Source organism: Erinaceus europaeus, chromosome 20, assembly GCF_950295315.1.
Source record: "Erinaceus europaeus chromosome 20, mEriEur2.1, whole genome shotgun sequence".
NCBI classification, from domain to species: Eukaryota; Metazoa; Chordata; class Mammalia; order Eulipotyphla; family Erinaceidae; genus Erinaceus; species Erinaceus europaeus.
The window spans coordinates 27,185,925-27,199,177 of NC_080181.1; the positions used below are offsets into that span (position 1 = coordinate 27,185,925).

Here is a 13,253-nt window from a genome sequence, read left to right on the forward strand (position 1 = left end):
TGCACTCCAGAGGGCCTAGTGACAGGTGTGTTTTCACAGCCCATCACCTTCACTTCATGTTGGAAGGGACAATCAGGGACGCCCAGAAGGCCAGGCTTGGAGGCAGCTCTGGGGCTGGAATGCATGTAGTAGCCAGCAGCATCTGCATCTGGGCCTGTGGGAGGTTCTTAGGCCCCAGCCTTGTGCAAGCACCAAATGAGGCTTCCCAATTTCCCAAGTCTCCCAGAGGATGTTTCTGGATGGCTTGGTGTAGGGCTGGCCTAGGCCACAGGGTCATATCCCCTGCTCCTCCAAACAGTCCTTTCTAGTCCTCCATCATCCCTGCACCTCCCCTTGCCCTCTGGGCCCAGTCCTCCATCCACCCACCAGGACTGTGGTCCCAGTGACCTTTGTCCCAGGAAGCAGAGAATGGTACTAAGAATAGAGCCAGTCATGGGAAGGGGAGCTCACACACTAAATGTGACTCACAATGGCAGCCCTGTCTGGGCACCCCAAGGCAGTCAACGGAGTCCTTCACCAGGCTGCCCCAGGGTGTCACACATCAGGAATCTGGTGGCATCACTGGGAAACTATGTTTCTCAAGTCTGAGGCCCTGAGCTACAACAACAGAGGGTCCCCTGTCAGAAGGAAGTCTCTCTCCAGAGTAGTGCCGGAGGTGAGCCCCCCCCCCCACCTCTCTCAGTCTTCGCAGCCCCTCTCAATGCAGCTGCTCCCTGTGCTCCCTCTCCAGCTGCAGTGGGGAGTGTCCTCCCACAGTTTTCTTCTCTTCATCTCATCTTAGCACAACACTCACAGTCCTGACTAGAGGCACACAGTAAAAGCAAACCATACCTAGATGTTTCCTTTTAGAGGATTCCCTTCAAGGCACTTCAAATCCAAGGCTATGGTCTCATTCCTTTAACACTATTATTGTTGTTGTTAGTTTATGAAAGAGAAACAAGAGCAGTGCTATTTTTTTGTCCTGATGTGGTATGAGGGTCAAATCCAGGGCTTCATGATTGCTAAGCATGTGGTCTGTTTCTCACACACCTGCCCAAACCTACAATCTCTCTCCACTTTTTGTCATATTTTATGTCCCTTTTTCTTGCCTAGGAAGTAGAAAATCCTCCATCTCTCTCACTGGGGTTTATTAAAAACTCCCTGCTGAAGTTCCAGCACTCAAGTCCCTAGTCCCACCTGCAGGGGGAAGCTTCTCAGTGGTGAAGCAGTGTTGCAGGCCTCTCTCTTTCTCCTTGTAGCTCCTGAATCCTTCTCAATTTCTGTTCCTATCCAATAAGTAAATAGATAATTAAAAAAATAAAACAGTATTTAAAAACTCTGATATTTTGCCCTCCCCCACACACACACACAACTTCTGAGGCTAAGGAGTAAGCCACTTAAATTATTAGGGAGAACTGGAATAGGATAAAATTTGGGAAAGGTACTCTTTTTCTTAAAATTTTTACAAGACTTGTTTTCAAATACACAACTTTTACAGCACAAATACAGTATTTACTATTTCTTTTCTTTCTTTTTTTTTTTTTTTTTTTTTTACAAAAATGTGTATGTGATTTAAAAGAATACTGTTAATATCATGATCTAAAATACTGGTCAGAGTTCAGAATGGATTCGTGGGTATTCTTAATCACAATCCTTCCAGTTGAGCAATCTGTCAAAATCTTTCTGTAGGCTTTCCAGGCCTGACAACTGCCTGCTCAAGACAGGGAGCTCACTGCCCATTCAGGGCTGGTCTTTCCTCTTGCCTTTCGTGTCAGTGGCAAGTCCTCACCCTGTCATCTGGGCCCTGTGTAAGGCTAACATGGAAGAGCTGAGTTCCAAATCAGAACTGGGAGAGTTTCCCCCCATATTTATGCACTATGTCTGTGTTGGCTTCCCAGCAAGTGAAAACGGCCAAAATGGAGACCTCCATTCAGCAGGAAACCAGTGTAGTGAAGCTCTTTTTGCAGTCTACTCTCTTCCCATTGCTCTGACTACTAGAATATCTGCTCCAAGGGCAGGGATTGTTTTCACAGGTGTCACCTGATATCCAGAAAAATGTCTCACCAACAAATACCAACAGTGAGCAATCACACTTGGTTGGTTTTGAGTGATTCTACCTCTTACATCATATCGATCCATACAGTCTCAGTGTAAGGTATTTGGGCTCTGACAGATGCTCAGTAGACAGTCACTGAACTCTAGCACCTGAAACAATTCTCTGATCAAAGGTATATGAGTGGAAAAGGCTACTCAAAGACAGCTTCTCTCTGCTACACTGTATCTGAAACCAAACAATATGGGTGACTCCCAGGTTATGTTGTATCAACATGGGTCCCAAAATAAAAACGACCACACCTCTTATCCTCTGGGGACTGACTGGCAACTTTGAGAACCTAATCTCCTTAGCTGGCTTCTAAAAGTCAAATCAAACACCTCAATATGGGCAGGCCAGCAGATTAATTTTAACCTATGAAACTCTCATGGTTGGTCACCCTTGCAACAGGGCTGATTCTGCCCTAATAGCACACATCTGGCAGGTGGTCCCCTGACAGAGGAAAAGGCCCAAGTGGCCCCTCCCTTCCACCCAGGTGTCTCTACCCACAGCCAAACGATGATGGCAAAAACAGAACACTCAAATCCAGAAATGACCCATCTGTTCACAGTGTACCTCCCTTTTATGCCACAGTGTGAGTACCCACCTTTGGGGGTGAGTGTGTAACCCCAGTGTCTGAGCAGCAGACCCTGTGAACTCCCTCTGAAATTACACTTCACAAAAGATTCCTAGAATCTCTAGCCTTATATTACAGCTTTATGAATTCAAGTTCAATGACAAATTAGAAAACATCCTAAAGGGTTCTTGCCTTCAGGAATAAAGCCAGCAGGAGGCTGCACGCATTCTTCTACCTGGGGGTGAATAATTCAGTCAGATGTTGGATTGCTTGACAAGGCAATAGGAAATTTTTTTAAAGAGAAGGGTAAAGTCTGCTTAACATTTTGATGTAGTTTTATGTTGATACCTTTTCTCGTTTCTTCTGAGTTATACTCTTCATTTGCCCCACACACCCAACCCCAATCTCATATCATCTCTAGCATGATCCATATATGGTACCTTCTAAAATTAACTAGTATCACTCTGGCTTAATGAATCACTATAAAGCCATCTTGATATATATATCAAAACATATATATACACACATATATATGTATATATATCAATAACCAATAGCGCAAAGGCAGTAGCTAGAGATATAATTTGCAATAATTCAAGTCATAATCATAAAAACATTCTAGCAGGTGCTTGTAAACACACCTCATGAGCATAACAATGCATTTGTTTACTGCTGAAATAGCCATTATCTATCTAATGGCAGAAAGAGGTTAATGACAACAGTTCTCCAATCAATTAAAAATCAGTCTTTGATATTATGGCCAAGTTGGGCCAAAAGAAAGGAGGAAACAAATCAAATCAAAAACATTTTTTTTTCAATGTTGAGAGATTAGACAGTATAAAGTGAAACACACACACACACACACACACACACACACACACACACACACACCTGGGAAAGTCCAAGACTTGAATCCCAATCCTCTTCGCTAGTTCACTAATTGATCTCACACAACTCATTTAGCCTTGGTTGGTTTTTGGTTTTCCCATCTGTAAAATGAAAATAATACTCCCTGCAACTCCCTAACTTATAGAGATATCAGTTAAGTTCCTATGTGTGTGTGCGCGCGCGTGTGTGTGTGTGTGTGTGTGTGTGTGTGTGTGTGTGTATTTAAAAACCACGAAGCAGAACAATTTCAGAACAACAACATGACTGTGATCCGGGAGGTGATGCAATGGATACAGCACTGGACTCTCAAGCATGAGGTTCTGAGTTCAACCCCGGGCAGCACATGTACCAGTGTTCTTTCTCTCCCCTCCTGTCATTTTCATTAATAAATTTAAAAAAAATTTTTTTAAGGCAACATATAACCTGAAATTCAATGGAAGAATAGGGCTTTTGAAATATAGACAAGAAAAAAAGATGGAATTAAAACAAAAAATAGTCTTAATAGACAAAATGCAATGATTCCCCCCCCCCCAAGAATTAGCTTGGCCTTTTAAATGGCAATTATAAAGAAAATATATTAAAAAAAATAAAAGCTAAAGAACATACTTGTAAAACTTCACAAACATTTTGAGAAGTCTTTTTTTTTTTTAATTCAGGATAACACTGAAATTCTCATTCTAATTCAAAGTAGGTCAGCACAAAAAGAACAGATGCGACCTGCTTTGCAAGTGAAAGTATCAGTATCGTAGACATTTTGGGTTTGGGGAAATCTTGGCCACAGACAGGCTTAGATCCTCTTTTCCCCAACTCGGGTCTTTTCTTTTTCTTTTTCTTTCTCTTCACCTTATCCATCATGCTCCTCACCAAATTCCCTCCAGCTAATTATTAGGTAGGGTTGACCTTGAGAGAGCTGAGGGGCTCCCCCCCATGCGCGTCGGTAGTTCGGGGTCTACAGGCAGATGCCCAGCCACCAGCATTAACTAAAGGAGAAGCAGAAAGCCTCGGGCAGCCACTACTGACCAAGAAGGCTGGCCCTTGGCAGGTGACAGGGACCAGCAGGCTGTCCCAACTCTTGGAAGAGACTCGAGTGAGACCGGGTGGCAAGCCTGCGTTGGGTCTGAACACAAAACATTTTCACACTTGGGCACGGAGAGGAAAGACCCTTGTTTTCGCTTGGGCTCCTCACACCTGCATGTGTTCAAGTACACATGTGTGGGGGCGGGCGGCTGCGGGAGAAAGGAGACGGACTATTCCTCTCTTAAAGGGGCAGCCCTCCATTTAGGCACAGCTGTCTCTGCCCTCTAAGCCCAAGAACTCTGTCGAACATGCTCAGCTCAGCGCAGACCTGGACAGCGAGCCTGTGAAACCCAACTCAGGAAGTGGGGTTTTTAAAGCCTTTTCCTCCTGGTGTTTTCTAGGTAACTGACTGTTTCAAGACCCAGAAATGGGTTAGGTTTGGATTTGACACGTTGGGTTAGAATTTGTCTAGAAGCACGCCCCCACCTTCGCCCCCCCCCCCCGCAAGTTTCTAGCCCCTACAAGAGTCTAAAGAACATGCCTTCCTGCATCAAAGTAATAAGAGGGAAGGAAGATACGCTCACTTATTAGGATTAGAAATTTGGACTTGGGCGTCCGACGGTAGCGCAGCGGGTTAAGCACACGTGGCGCAAAGCGCCTGGACCAGCATAAGGATCCCAGGTTCAAGGCCCAGACTCCCCACCTGCAGGGGAGTCATTTTACAGGCGGTGAAGCAGGTCTGCAGGTGTCTGTCTTTCTCTCCCCTTCCTTTCTCCATTTCTCTCTGTCCTATCCAACAACGAATGGCATCAACAATAACAATAATAGCCACTACAAGGCTACTACAAGAGCAACAAAAGGGGGAAAAGTGGCCCCCAGGAGCGGTGGATTCATGGTGCAGGCACCGAGCAATAACCCTGGAGGGAAAAAAAAAAAAAAAAAAAAAAGAAATGTGGACTTGAGGGATCAGAGACCTGTATTACCCCCCCCCCATGTAAGATCTTTAATACAACCTCTTTAATTCATTTTATCCCAGAGATAAAATATTTCCTGTGAATACCAAAGATGAGAGAAATTGCTGGTAAAGTGTATTAGATTGTTAGGGAGGTAAACTAGATCCTAAGTGTTAATTTGAGCAATGACATTTTGTATATATTTTTTATTGCCACCAGGGTTATCTCTGGCACTCATTGCCAGCAACGGGAATCCACCACTCCTGACAGTCATTTTTCTTTCTTTGTTTTTTCCTTCTTTCCTTTCCTTCCTTCCTTCCCCTTCCTTCCTCCCTTCCTTCCTTCCTTCCTTCCTTCCTTCCTTCCTTCCTTCCTTCCATAGAGACAGAAATTGAGAGGCAAGGGGGAGACATAGAAGGAGAGACATCAGCAGCACTGCTTCAGCACTCGAAGCTCCCTACTGCAGGTAGGGACTGGGAGACAAACTTGGGTCCTTGTGCATGGTAACAAACGATCTCAACTCAGCCCCTGAGCAGTGACTTTTAAAATGTATTTATTTATTTACTTCTGTTTTACAAAATTACATGTCAACAGGGGGTTAAATCCATACCATTCCCACCACCAGAGTTCTGAGTCTTTACTCTGCCCACTACAATCCACCACAGTTCCCCTAAGGTTGTAGACATGGGCTAAACATCATCTCTACAAATATCTGTCCACACTTATACATAATTGCCCCCCCCCTTTTTTTTTCCTGATCCAATCCTCTCTTCCCCTCCAAGCCACTCCTGACAACATTACTACCTCCAAATGTCTCCTTTTCCTTCTCTCTCTCTGGGTGCTGATGGAGCTGGAGTGCAGAGTCCTCTCTTTATCCTATCACTTCTCCCCTGCTGGGAGTATGGATCAAGGTTGTGTTGGGGGAGCAGAAGGGAGGAGTTCTGGCTTCTGTAATTGCTGAGCAGTAACTTTCTAAAGCATCTATGCAACAGAAAATACAAGGCTCTGTGGCTAGACTGCATCGAATATCAAGATGCTGACAAGAGCATAGTGGTAGCACAATACTCTTTGTGCCACCCAGTGTGTGATGAGCTGAAGAAGCCTCACCTGCCCTTTAAATACGAGGAGCCAGCAAGTATCTTGGAGGAGCCATCACAAGAAACTGTACCCATGTGGCCTCTGAGTGTCAGATACCCCCACTCAGCCATGGCCCATGAGCACCTCTCCTACAAAGCCGGTCCCATCCTCATTTGGGAGTTTAAACTTTCACATTCACTCACCTGGGGAGAACTTTCACTCTCATTCTCGCTCAAGGAGAGGTGACTCACACAGAAGACAATGCAGCTGGGTTACAAACACTGGGCACAGGACTCTCTAGTTTACCAGGGGCCACTGAGGGCCTGGGGGACTAGTTGTACAGCTGAGCCCTGCTGTACAACTAGCCAGAAGAACAAGATCTGCTGGTCTACTTAACACACATGCAGGGGGGCAGGTGGTGGTGCACCTGGTTGAGGATACAGGTTACTATGTGCAGGGACCCAGGTTCAAGGCCCCAGTCTCCATCTACAAGGGAGCAGCTTTGAGAATGGTGAAGCAGGTCTTCAGGTCTTTCTCTCTCTCTCTCTCTCTCTCTCTCTTCCTCCCTCCCTCCCTCCCTCCCTCCCTCTCTCCATCACAGGGGCTCAGTGCCAGCACCATGAATCCACTGCACCTGGTGGCTATCCTCCCCCCCCCCCCCATTTTACTGGATAGGACAGAGAGAAACTGAGAGAGGAGGGGAAGACGGAGAGGGAGACACAGACCTGCTTCACCACTAGAGAGGCAGACTCCCTGCAGGTGGGAAGCAGGGTTTGGAACCTAGATGCTTGTTTGTGTCCTTGTGCTTAGTACTAAGTGTGCTTAGCTGGGTTTGCCAATGCCTGGCCCCCTATTCACTCTTTATCTCCACCCTCCATCTCAGTTTGTCTCTGTCCCTATCCAAAATTAGTAAACAAACAAAACATTCACTTTTAAAACAGTAAACAACAACAACAACAAAAACCCACACAGGCAGGCAACAATCAAGGGACTGTGGCCACAGACCCCAAGAAGATGGAATTCTCCACTGGAGCTACAGTGGGCGGCTCTGCCTCCCCTCCCCACTCTCCTCTCCCAGGACACAGAGGGGCCCCCATGGGGCCTGAGGGCTCCCTGCCTTCTCTCACTTGCTCTCACTTTGTCTTCTCAGATCTCTCCCCAGTCCTCAGTAAATTTCTTGTAAACTTAATCCTGCCTTAACGCCTGCTTCTCAGCAGACCCAAACTAACACACTATTAATAGTGACTATGTTCCTACTAATTGTCAAGCATGGTGGAAATAATCTCAAAAGTGTCTTTCTCTCCCTTTCCTCCTCCCTTCTTTTCTTCCTTCCTTTCTCCTTTCCTTTCCTTTCTTTGAGCTATACCGTCTCCCCTTCAGAATGTCAATTCTGTCTGTTGTACAAAAAGAACAGAACCTCCCTCATGTGGTTGCTGGTGACAGCTTAAAAGAAAGTAATGTGGGGCTGAGTGGTACCGAACCCAGTTTAGCATACATGTTACTATGTGCAAGGACCTAGGTTCAAGCCCCTGGTCCCCACCTTCAAGGGGGAAGCTTCACAGACAGTGAAGCAGTACTGCTGCGTCCTCCCTCTTTCTCTCTCTCTCTCTCCCCCCCCCCCCCGCATATCCCCTCTTCCCTCTCAATCTCTGTCTTTATCCAAAATTAATTAAAGAAAGCAGTGTATATGAGAGTCCAGTTACACACCAAGAGCTTAACACACAGATGAGGTGAGCTGACCAGCTGAAAAGAACTAATCTGGTATGAAGTATCTGCTCTGCCCCACCCCCACCCCTTAACTGCCAGCAATTACTGGAATTCCATAAATCAAACAGATTGCTCCCTATTCTCAGGGAATTGAGAATTGCATTGCAAAGACAAATGTTTAGAAGAATATTGTGAAACTGTGGTTAACAATTAGCACTCAGAGAGGATTTTCCAGCTATCTGGCACTAGGTACTGTCTTTAAACCAATTCATTTGGTTCTCACAACTGTCCTATGAGGTCATAACTGCTGTTATCACCATTTGCTTTTAACTTTTAGAAACTTCCTGGGGGAGGAGGGGTCAGGCGGTAGCGCAGCGGGTTAAGTGCACGTGGCACAAAGCGCAGGGACCCGCGTAAGGATCCCAGTTCGAGCCCCCGGCTCCCCACCTGCAGGGGAGTCAATTCACAGGCGGTGAACAGATCCGCAGGTGTCTATCTTTCTCTCCCTCTCTCTGTCTTCCCCTCCTCTCTCCATTTCTCTCTGTCCTATCCAACAACAAACGACATCAACAAAAACAATAATAACCACAACAAGGCTATAACAGCATGGGCAACAAAAGGGGAAAAAGTGGCCTGCAGGAGCAGTGGATTCATGATGCAGGCACTGAGCCCCAGCAATAACCCTGGAGGCAAAAAAAAAAACCAAAAAAACTTTTTTTATGTGAGAGGACAGACAGAAACTGAGAGGGAAGGACAATAGAGAAGGAGAGTTGTTTCAGCACTGTGAAGCTTCCCCCCTGCAGGTGCTTTGAACCAGGGCTTTGAACCAGGTTCCTTGCACATAGTGATATATGAACTCTATAGAGAGTGTGCCCCTGCCCAGCCCCCCATCACCATTTTACAGATGAGAAAAAGGAGGCACTGAGATGTTACCTTGCCAAAAGGCACACAGCTGGGAAGTACTTAGTAAAGTTGGGAGAGACTCGGGTTGACTGGCTCCTAAGTTCAGGGTCTTCATCCCAGCATGACAATGCCCAAGAAATACAACCTGTGATTAGACAGTATCAGATGGCCCACACTGGTGTGTGAACACAGAGACAGGTCAACGGTCTTCCTCCCTGCAACTATAAAAAGGGAAATTCACTTCTGGGCATGGCGGGAGGGGTTTATCTTCTCCAGAGCCTGGTCCCTTCACTGAGGAGCCTCAGCTCACTCAGCGGCTATCCAGGAAAGAAGAGATGCCCAGGGCAAGCCAACAATATCTGGGCCATATGGAAGGGCCTTTCCCAAGAGGGGCCACGGGGAGTTTCCAAGAACTGTTGTTTCAAGGCAATGCAGACTGGAGTGGAGGTCGGGACAGTGCACTGGTTGATCTGTGCTCAGAGAAAATATTTTACTTCAAAGACTAAAAAAAGGTGGAGCTTCAAGCTGGAGACAGAGTGGAATTCCAGAGCGGTCACCACCTCAATTCCATCACTTTACTTGGATTTCTGTTAAAGAAACAGTGCATGGGGATAGGGTGGTGGCACATATTACTATATACAAGGATCGAGGTTCAAGCCCCTGACCCCCACCTGCAGGGGGAAGCTTCACAAGTGGTGAAACAGTGCTACAGATGTTTCTCCCCCCACACACTTTTTTTGCCTCCAAGATTATTACTGGAGTTCAGTGGCCATTCCCCCCCCCCTTTTTTTATTGGATAGAACAAAGAGAAATTGAGAGAGGTCAAGAAGATAAAGAAAGTCACTTGCAGACCTGATTCACCACTTGTGAAGTGACCTCCCTACAGGTGGGAAGCCAGGGCTCAAACCTGGGACTTGAACCAGGATCCTTGTGCATCCTGGTTCGTAGTATATGTGCTTATCTTGGTGCGCCACTGCTTTATCCTCTCTGTCTCCCTCTCAACCTCTCCCTGCCCTCTCAATTTTTCCCTGGCTCTATCCAGTAAAATAAACATAAATGAATGGCTCAGAGTGAACAAATACATATACACATACATATATGAAACAGTGCATGTCTCCTTGCTCCTCCCTCCAAAAAGTGAGAATCTGGGACTCCTCTAAAATAGGCAAGAAAGTCCATCCGGTGAAAGGCTGGGCTTCCAGGTGAGCATCCTACCACCCAGATTCCAGTCACACAGCAGACCTCAGACCACAGCAAACAGAAGCAGGGTTGCAGGGGGCTGGGCGGTGGTGCACTGGGTTAGCACTGGGTTAAAGGCAAAGGATCCGCACAGGGATCCAGGTTCTAGTCCTGGCTTCCCACCTGTAGGGGGGGTCACTTCACAAGCAGTAATGCAGGTCTGCAGGTGATTTTCTCTATCTCCCCATCCTCTCTCCATTTCTCTCTGTCCTATCCAATAAGAATGGAAAATATGGTCACCAGGTGCAGTGGATTCATAGTGCCAGCATGGAGCCCCAACAATAACCCTGGAGACAAAACAAAACAAACAAAAACAAAAACAAAAAAAAAAGAACCAGAGCCGAGTCTCATTCTGGAAAAGTATAAACAGGCTTTTTCTGCCCAAAGGCAGCTTGTAAGGCATTACAGCAGCTGAATCAAGACACCGAGGTGGTTCAGGCCCTTTCATCCTTCAAAGGCAACTGATGGGAACAGGGAACCTCCACTCTCCACATGAAAAAAGTAGCAATAGTGGGGCTGAATCCTCCTACCAGGTGATCTGTTTCTACTGGCAGTGGTAGATTCCGAATACCTGCTACACCGGAAGCAAGAGGTAGGAGCCCTGAAAGTGCAGTGTAGGCACAGGAAAGGGCTCCCCACCCCAAATCCAGAACTTTTCCGAGATTCTTCTTCCCACTGCTCCCCATTATTTTCCACTTTCACAGCTAAGCGGCAGCATTCTGACCCATTATTAGCCCAGTGAGATCCCCACATCATTCCAAACACCCCCCTTAGGAACTAGCACTAACACAGCACAGAATAAGAACCCTTTCCTGCTTCCCTGATGCCAGCTGGCAGCAAAAAACAAAAAAACAAAAAACAAAAAAAAACTAGGCTAAGGAGCTCCTGTGACTTCCTAGTCACCAGGGTCTCAGAGCATGAGAGGGAAAACACTGAATCCCTACGGGTCACCTAAGGATGCACTACATCAAGAGTTGGATAGCGGCGCCAGGGGGTGGTGCCCACATCATCACGCCCAGTGATCAAAGTTCAGCCCCGGCTCCCCACCTATAGCAAGAAAGGTTCACGAGTGGTGAAGCAGTGTTGCAGGTGTCTCTCCTTATCTCCTCCTTCTCTCTCAATTTCTCTCTACCCTTTCAAATAAAAAGAAATGTTTTTAAAATGACTTGGATAATTTCCTGCCAGCCAACAGGCCAGTTCTAGCTCTGTGGGGTCCAGAAGCCTCGGAGTCCTGTGAAATGCAGCTACAACCTGGGCACCAGCATCCTCTGCTTGTGACAAGTTGGTACTTTTCAACTTTAGTCACCTCACACTGCCTCAGAGCAACAGCATTCACATGGAGAGAACTGGGCTTGGGTAATCATTGCCCCGACTCAGAGATCTGCACTCTTCCTAGTAGGGCTGTTCCCGCCTGGGTTTAGAATTCTAGAAATCACAGACAACCCCATCAATGTGTCCTGGAGCTCCACTTCCACAGAGCCCCACCCTACTAGGGAAAGAGAGAGGCAGGCTGGGAGCATGGATCGACCAGTCAACGCCCATGTTCAGCGGGGAAGCAATTACAGAAGCCAGACCTTCCACCTTCTGCAACCCACAATGGCCCTGGGTCCAAACTCCCAGAGGGATAGAGAATGGGAAAGCTATCAGGGGAGGGGGTGGGATATGGAGATCGGGTTATGGGAATTGTGCGGAATTGTACCCCTCTTATTCTATGGTTTTGTTAATGTCTCCTTTCTTAAATAAAATAAATAAATAAAAATTAAAAAATTAAAAAGAAAAGAATTCTAGAAATCTTCTCCACAAATTCACACCATGCTACTACCTTTCCCTGATGGCCCTTCTTCCCTTTCCTTATCAGGTAAGGGAGGTTCACAGCGAAATGCTTCCTCCATTGTTGTCTGTACCTGGGGGTGGGGGATAGGGGTGGTGTGGTTTTGCAACCCAGCTTTTCTTTTCTTCAGAAAACCCTGATTTCGGGTCATACTGCCGAATCTCGGGTTTCATCCTGAAATGAAGAACTCTGAAGCATTTCCTTCTGCAGCAAAGTTGTTTATTTTCACAAACATGTTTTAGCAGTAGCTTTGGGTTACTGAACCCTCATATTCAATAACATGCCAGAACTCCAAGATTCTGGGACTGGCCCAGGGACTTTCTTGTTGTAATGGCTCTAGCCAGTCACTTGTGCTTAACATTATGGAATGTTAAGAGGACTTATTTTCGGCCTGGAACCAATTTGAGAAGACTGACAGAAGAATTCATAGAACTTACAAAACTGAAGCATTTTGGGGGGGCGGGCACTGGTGCATCTGGTAAAGCACACGTCACCATGCATAAGGATCCAGGTTCAAGTCCCCCAGTCTCGACCTGCAGCAGTGAAGCTTCATAAGTAGTGAAGCAGTGCTGCAGACATCTTTCTCCCTCTCTACCTCCCCTGTCCCTCTCAATTTCTATCTCCTTCCAAAATAAATGAGCTGATGCCTTTTAGTTTTTTATTGCTGTCTCCTGGGAAGTTGCATTCTACACAGTCCAACATTTTGCCTTAAGGAACTTGGGGGACTGACTATTCACTAGACATCACTATTCACTAGACTGCATAGCACTTGAAAACTATTTTTATACAGATAATGAATGGCTTTGGGCTTAACTTTATTTCGGGGGGGGGGGGAATCCCTAAGCACTTCATTGACAATTGCACCATGAGCCTCACAGTCACAAATCTGAGCTGGAAAAGTGGGGCTACACTTAAACATTCACAAGAACACTGCCACCAGGTCAGGTCCACAACATCCACAGAAGGGACAGGGATGGACTTCTTATCTGT

The 13,253-nt window shown here is 46.3% G+C and overlaps 1 protein-coding gene across 4 annotated transcripts in view; it reads right to left on the reverse strand.

Annotated features, from left to right (window-relative positions):
- ETS1 (ETS proto-oncogene 1, transcription factor) overlaps positions 1–13,253 on the reverse strand; it is a 166,177-nt gene that overhangs the window by 10,274 nt on the left and 142,650 nt on the right. The window lies entirely within an intron of this gene.